Here is an 8,257-nt window from a genome sequence, read left to right as displayed (position 1 = left end):
TGGGCACTAAGTGTTGGTTTTCTAGTTGGAAGAATTTAGAACAGTCTTGCTCTGTCTAAACTCATTTACCCTTTAAATCTTTTTTTTTTTTAATTTTTTTTTTAAATTTATTTATGATAGTCACAGAGAGAGAGAGAGAGGCAGAGACACAGGCGGAGGGAGAAGCAGGCTCCATGCACCGGGAGCCTGATGTGGGATTCGATCCCGGGTCTCCAGGATCGCGCCCTGGGCCAAAGGCAGGCGCCAAACCGCTGCGCCACCCAGGGATCCCCTCATTTACCCTTTAATCCTAAAGCCGAAATCAGGCATTTGCAGAATTAGATTCTACTGGCATTTATCAACTATCTGCTTCTGTGCCAGAAAAAACTGTGTCCATCATAATTGGGAATAAAGGATACAAGCTGAGAAGTGTATAAAACACACATTGTAACTTAATCTCCTTCAAGGTGAGGCTTCTCATCTGTTACACAAAAGAACATCTTCTATTTCTGAAAGTTTGGTGAGGATTAAATGAGCAAACACATCAAATATCTGGAACGGTGTGGGGCTCACAGGTAGTCACTTAACTAACACCGCTTATCTTTCCCTCAAATAGATGGAAGATGTTATTGTTTTAAAATTAAACTAACATGAGGCCAAAGGGGTGCCCAGTTTGCTACTGGCGAAGTTAAGTGCTATCCCCATACCATCAGCAGAACAGGATTTTTAAAGAAGTTCAGAAAGAAGTTTAAGCCTCCTCTCTCCAGGCATCCTCGTGAGAGTGACATCATCTTTAAACCCTGCGTGGCAATCCCTGACGCACCACCGCGATGCCCAGGGAAGACAGGGCGACCTGGAAGTCCAACTACTTCCTTAAGATCATCCAACTTGTGGATGATTATCCGAAATGCTTCCTTGTGGGAGCAGACAATGTGGGTTCAAAGCAGATGCAGCAGACCCGCATGTCCCTCCGCGGGAAGGCTGTCGTGCTGATGGGCAAGAACACCATGATGCGCAAGGCCACCTGAGGGCATTTGGAGAACAACCCAGCACTGGAGAAACTGTTGCCTCATATCCGGGGGAATGTGGGCTTTGTGTTCACCAAGGAGGACCTCACTGAGATGAGGGACATGCTGCTGGCCGATAAGGTGCCAGCTGCTGCCCGTGCTGGTGCCATAGCTCCATGTGAAGACACTGTGCCAGCCCAGAACACTGGTCTGGGGCCCAAGAGGATCTCCTTCTTCCAGGCTTTAGGCATTACCACTAAGATCTCCAGGGGCACCACTGAAATCCTGAATGATGTGCAGCTGATTAAGGCCAGAGACAAAGTGGGAGCCAGTGAAGCCACACTGCTGAACATGCTGAACATCCCTCCCTTCTCCTTTGGGCTGATCGTCCAGCAGGTGTTTGACAATGGCAGCATCTGCAACCCTGAAGTGCTTGACATCACAGAGGAAACTCTGCAGTCTTGCTTCCTGGAGGGTGTCCGCAGCGTCGCCAGCCTATGTCTGCAGGTAGGTTACCCGACTGCTGCATCAGTGCCCCATCCTATCCTCAATGGATACAAGCGGGTCCCGGCTTTGTCTGTGGAAACTGATTACGCCTTCCCACTTGCTGAAAAGGTCAAGGCCTTCTTGGCTGATCCATCTGCATTTGTGGCTGCTGCCCCCATGGCCGCTGCCACCACTGCTGCACCTGCTGCTGCCGCAGCCCCAGCCAAAGTTGAAGCAAAGAAAGAGTCGGAGGAGTTGGACCAGGATATGGGATTTGGTCTCTTTGACTAATCACTAAAAAGCAACCAATTCAGCCAAGTTTATTTGTGAAACAAGGAAATAAAGGCTTACTTCTCTTAAGAAAAAAAAAAGTTTAAAATGGGCTTGGAATATTTGGAACCTTTGGGCAGTCAGAAATTAAAGTCAATCAAAGTGCATTGAGAGTACAGGGTTTCGTATGGAATTCCCAACAAGAAATTCTAGTACAGCTCTAATGTGTAAGTACTATTCAATCCTCACTGAAGCCTACAGGTGGCAAATAAGGGCAAAATAGTGACTGAAAAGAAAACTTTGCTCTTAAGTGACATTTCTGGGAGACTATTCTTAATTATATTAGACAGAGTCTACACACAACGTCACCTGGTATAGGAACGCTTAGATGTAGTCACTTCCTTCTGCTGTTGACTTTGATCAAACTACTTAACTTGCTGGGCTTTCAGAGGGAGAACAGTCAAGCACACATGGAGTACAGAGATATTTGGGTGCAAAGGATCCCCAAAGTTGCATTACATAAGCAGCTGCCACTGTCCACAAGTAAGATCAGCATGGAGGTCAGTGAGAGAGACTTTAGGTCTGGTGCCCTGGGTCCCCAAAGCTGGGCCCGTGGCCAGTCAAAGACAGCCTTGAAAGACAGGACCAGGCACGATTGTATGTGCTCAGCCATAATGCAGTCCGCCTTCTGCATGTGTCTGGCTGCCCTACCCACCGCCCAGCTTCTGACCCCATCCCCTTATTTTGCAAGGGCCGCAAGATCCAAGATAAGACCGTGGCTTAGAAGCATCCACAGAAAGCTGCTTTGCCTGAAAGCTAAGATCCAATGGAGCCTGGAGGCAACACAGCTATGATGCCCAATTAGCTGGGAGTTCATTTTGCAACACAATTCCCTTTACTTGATGTGCTTTCAGCATTGCTTACGAACTATATCCTACTTAGGAGTATGAACTCTCCAATTATTTGTCTTACATTATGAATCATTTATCTAGTCAATCTAATATTCTTCCCTTATGCATCTTAATACTTCAATTAACTATTATGAGTCATTTGTTATTTGTATACCAGAAAACTGCTTTCTGAGTTATTACTTATTGGTCATAATCAATTAGGGAAGTTTTTAGAGTATGGTTGTCTTATATAAATATACTGGTAAAGTTCAGCTCCTATGATTTCTGACAATTAAATTGTTCTGTCACTTGGGGACTCTCATTAATCTCAACTTGTCATCCTTGTTTATGCAGGTTATAATGGGCTATGTGTGTAAGTGAAACGAGATGCTAAAAGGCTTTGGGTTTTTAACTCTTTGATGAAAGTAAACTTGAAATGCTTTCTTAGAGTGGTGACTTTGATTTCTACAGTCTGAAGGAAATGTGTTCTAGACAGTAACCCATCAATTCCACCATAAGCCCCAGTGATCTTTATGTAGATTTCTAATGAAGTGGCTAGAAAAAGATGAACTGGCTCCTAACCACCCAGATTCTTGGAATTTGTACATTCGGAAAAGGAAATCACAGAGAAAAAAAAAATCCAATTGTGCCACTCCTCATCTCTACTGGCCAACTCTGAAAGCTCTAGGTATAACTATAACATACGTGAGTAGAAGGGAAGAATCATCAGAGTGGTCAGAAAGATCCTGGGGAAAAATTTAGATGTCAAGTACCATTGACGATGATTTGATCCATGGCAGGGATTTAAATGCAAGGAATTGTGGTGAGGACTACTACAGGATTAGTATTAAGATGTAATTTATTGGGCATCATTATTTATGATGTGAAATATGCAAACAGTGCATTAATTAAATGCAGGTGTCCCTACCTTTAGCAAAACCTCTGACAATAATTAAATTATACAAAATGACCCAAGTCAACAGATTAGAAATCTGAACAGAAATCTAAGAGCTTTAATAAAGTCATAAATCACTATAAAGGAAATGGTAGATATTATTACATTGAGACTGAGTCTTGAAAAGAATGTGTAATAATAGAACTGATGAAAAACGGATCTGAAATAGAATTGTAAGGAACAAGGGGAGCTCATGTGCCTAGATGAAGCTGCTAATCAGAAACTGGTTTGAGAAACAAAAATCTGGCAAAAAAATACTTTAAAAAGAAAAGAATCCAGATTCACCACTGTTGACTTCCCAGGAACATTTAATGGTCTCATATTTGTTGAGTCACATCACTCTGTGATGTTAAGCATGGTGGAGAGGGGCCAAGTTTGTTCTCTGGAAAAAGCTTTAGTGACTCCGAGTCTCCTGTCTGGTGTCATACCTTAGGACCCACTCCTGAAAAGCAGAAAGCTCACTGTTGTGCAAGAACTTTACTTCCAGGATTGGAATAAAATCACTACTTAGCATCAGACATCCTTAATTATGATTCTGTGGTTCTATTTTTACTATTCTAGTCTCTCTTATCCATAATGCCACCTGTGCCTTCCTCTGTAAATACAGCTGTCGTTGACTGCTTCGGATGGGCCAGGCACCGCACCACATTCTCATTTATCTGCACGACTCTTGAAAGTAGATAATCTTATTATACCCTTTTTTATAGACGGATCGGGAGTTTCAGTAACTTGCTCAAGGTTAAGTCCAAAGATGTCAACCCAAACTGCCTTCCCCTAGACCCTGGCTTGAACCACTCCACCGGCATGACTTCCTGCCCGTGCCTAATTCATCCTTAATGCCATGTCAACCATTTCTCCATTTACCCCTGTGAATCAGAGAACCTTAAATGCAGCTGAGTCATCTGAGGTACCAATTCCTTGAGGGCAAGGACTGCGTCTTGTTTACTTTTAAATGCATCCCCCATGCCTAACCCAAAGTAGTTATTGATAATGTCAGAGGAAGACAGTGGAAGAAAGAGACGCATGAGAAGAAGGTATTCTTAAACTCAATGACTTGTTACGCCAAGCTAGCATAGGAGGACATACGATAAGAGAAATGCCATGGAGTGCCAGTTAGGAGGCAAGGTGCTTTGTCCCACTCTTCTGCTGGTGTACTGATGTGCAAAAAATTTAGTTTATCTCGGACTCCATTCCTCATCTATAAAATAAACAGTTGGCCCACCACTTGATCCCTTGCAGCCCCCACATTCTCTGATTTTATATTGATTTCAATAGTGTTTCTTCCCAACCCCACCAGTCACCATGATAAACCTGTCTTGTACTAAAACCCCTTCCATGTACCAAGCACTTTGTATACATTATCTTCCTATGATCCTTATAACAACTCTGCGAGGATAGTATTATGGTTCTCGTTCAGCAGAGAAAGTAAAGCTTAGCAGGTTTACAAGCTCAAGGTCACGCGGTCAGTGAGTGCAAGTCAGGCAACCCTGATCTCATACATTTAGAAATTTACAAGTCTACCAGAACTTGAGAACTGTTAAAACTCTTAGCTAAATGGCTTCTTAGAAAGCACAAAATACTATCCTGTGACCCTGAAAAGTTTCCAATGTGATTTCCTCAATCAACAGGGATCTGGGACTTGAGAAGATGAAACAATTACCGAGATGTGATTTTTTTGGAATTGCCACATTCGTAGTCACAACTGCATCTCTAACCCTGGGCAAACATCTCACAAAAACATCAGATCACTGCAAACCTGTCAACACTTGGCCGTCTCCACCATCTCTCCCAAGGCCAGGCCCCAAGAGTACTTTCTGTCTGTACTATTCGGTTGTCACTTAATCACACACTCTCTCATCTAGCCTGTTGCTTCGTGTGCCTTACTCTTGCCTTGCCAACACAAATACTGGTTCCTTAAGGACAGAAACTGAGCTTTATATTTCTTTCCAGCCTTTACAGTATCTACAGCAGAGTTGAACTCATTAAGTGATCCTCCCTTTCATTCAACTTATTCATCACATTTTCAGCAGGGGATCAATCAGTGTGCGCTTTCTCTGCCCCAATTCTTGTGTCCTAAAAGCACCAGCAACAGTTCAGCTGTTACTCAACTGCAAACCACCCCAAAGTGTCTTCAGAACCACACTGTGCTGCTGAGCCTGGCCTTTGATTGCCAAAAATAACCTGGTGCCAAGGTGAAGAATGTCAGCTACGATGCCTTCTGCCTTCCAGGAAAGGGTTTGATTATTGTAGAGTGCTTCAGGTGATGCCGTTCTGTATCAGTCCAGGGATGGTAGGTTTAAAATCAGGCCCAAGAGAGAGGAGGATTAACAGAATCTCCAAGGTCCCAGGGACTCCTGTGAATCCCTTCCCCATGACTGGCCTACTCCTGTCAAAAGCTGAGATCATTGACTTAAGATTCCTTCTACTCAGCAATATGGATGATTCCGACACCTGACTTCTGGTTTTACAAATACTGCACCACAGAAAGTCCTTCAGAAAACTCATGATAGCAGAACCCAAATTTTTCAAAATGTATCATCCTGAGAGCATCTCTCTGCCTGTAGAGCAAATGGAGCTTAGGTAAAAGATCTCGATATCCCTTTAAAGACCATGGGCTTTGCATAACAGGAAATACGTAATCCTTGACCGTGAAACTCACCCATCTTTGCAGGAACCCCTCTACAGGGTGATGTGCTTTGCATCTTCCAGGAAATGTGCTGCAATATGGCATTACACAGTCGTCGCTCAGGGCAAAGCTGTTTGATTTCAGTAACAAAATTCAGAGATATTTTCAAGATATACCCTAAAGTATTAGAAATACTTTCTCCCAGACATATGGAAAGTTGAAGCGCAAAATATTAAGATCTACTATGGAAGTTGTATGATAATTTGTAGTTTCATTCACCAAGAAATAACTGTTAACTGAAAAGAGAAAAATAACAAAGGAACCATGAACACTCAGTAAAAAATAACTACTACATGCTAAGGCACCCTGTGACCCAAGCTCCCTTATAATCTTCTTTTCATTTAATCATCACAAAGACCCTCCGAAGTAGGATCTATCGCCATTTTGTACTTGAGACTTAAAGCTTCAGACACCTCTAGTAATAACACCATTATTAAGTGCTAGTACGAGTATTCAAATCCAGATCCCACCCACTCCAAGAACAGGCTGTAAATCGCCAAAACTTAGTTTATGTGTCCATCCTGGCAGATGACTGGACATTCAGAGCTGATCTCGGAATTTGACGTGTGTGATGAATGAAATTGGAAGGATGAGGGACAATTGCCAACTTCCCTGGATAGCTCCATTTGGCCCTGCTGGGCAGGTGCAGTGGGTCCCCTTAGATTTGCTAGTTAAGGGACAGTACATCAAATAAGGCTAGAGTCAAAAGGGAGGGTAGAAGTGCTGACTTTGAGCATGTTCTCTCAAAGTGCTGTTATTTGAAAAAGCTGTACAGTGTCAGAGCTGAGCAGAGATCCAGCTGTGAATAGCACTCTGCAGAGTGTTGATAGAATCTGGGCTGTCCAGCTGTGAAGGGCCCGGAAGTGCTTGAAGAGGTGACAAGCACCCGAGCCCTCCCTCAGCCCTCCCCGACAGCTGTGGCCATTAACAACAGAAGCTACAGAGACTCACTGCAGCCAAAAGCCACAACGCTACACTCTCAGCCTTACGCCTTGTCGGGAGCCTTAAACCACCTCCACCAATCACAATAGAAAAAAAAAAAACCGGCTGCCCCAAGACAACAATGGCCCTGACATTGGGCCACAGTAATGGCCTAACTCCATGAGGAGTATCAAACCAGAGAAATCCTTCCTTGGGCTCTCGCCAGCGCCTCTACTTTTGGTCAGGGGGTAGAAGGTGAAAATGGGCTACAGTTGGCTTGTCATCCAGGGATAGGGTAGAAAATGACAACAATGCGATGTAGAGGCATCAGCAGGGGCTTTGGAGTCAGTGGAACCTGGGTTCAAATTCTGTGCTTCTGTGTATTAGTTATGTAAACTTGGAAAATTGAATAAGCCCACCAAGCCTTTCTTTTTTCACCTTTAAAGAGAGTAATCGTAATTTCCTTTTAGAGTTATAGCAAATACTAAATGAGATCAAACATAAATCTCTACACATGGTGGATTTCCAAAAATATTAATTTTCTTTCCTCCTGCCATGCATTCAGAAAGGGGCAGATATAGCAATTTTCTGCTAAGAAATCTCATGGGTTGGGATTTCATCCGTGGGCGATGTGATGAATAAAGTGAGGACTTCCAACAGTAGCAACCTTTGAATTGGTATTTTGCCCCCGATGAAAACTATATTCAACATTGGCAAATACAGAAGTTTGTATGTAAACAAAAAGGTTTAGAAACTGTGACCCCATTTTTACCTGTAGAGATTCTACTGTCTTTCAAGTCCAAGTTCCATCACCATGTACGCTATCAATATCTCTGCTCCAAGGGGCAGAAAACCCAACATAAATTGGTTTAAGCTGAAAAATAAATATAGGGGTCAGGTAGCTCAGGAGTCCAGTTCAACCTCAGTTCCAGATTGATGAAGACCTCAAATGATGTCAGCATGATCCAGCCCTCTGCCCGGCTTCTCTGTGCTCACTACATTTGAGGATCTGCATAGTGGCCCACACTACCTTCAGACTCCCTTTGTCGAAAAATCCAGCGGA

At 43.3% G+C, this 8,257-nt stretch overlaps 1 pseudogene; it reads left to right on the top strand.

Annotated features, from left to right (window-relative positions):
- Positions 1-736: 736 nt before the first annotated feature.
- Positions 737-1,770, top strand: LOC121491338 (annotated as a pseudogene).
- The last annotated feature ends 6,487 nt before the right edge of the window (positions 1,771-8,257 follow it).

This window comes from Vulpes lagopus, chromosome 5 (genome assembly GCF_018345385.1).
Source record: "Vulpes lagopus strain Blue_001 chromosome 5, ASM1834538v1, whole genome shotgun sequence".
In the NCBI taxonomy this organism is placed as follows: Eukaryota; Metazoa; Chordata; class Mammalia; order Carnivora; family Canidae; genus Vulpes; species Vulpes lagopus.
Note: the sequence above shows the minus strand (reverse complement) of the source record. Positions and strands in the feature narration are given on the sequence as shown.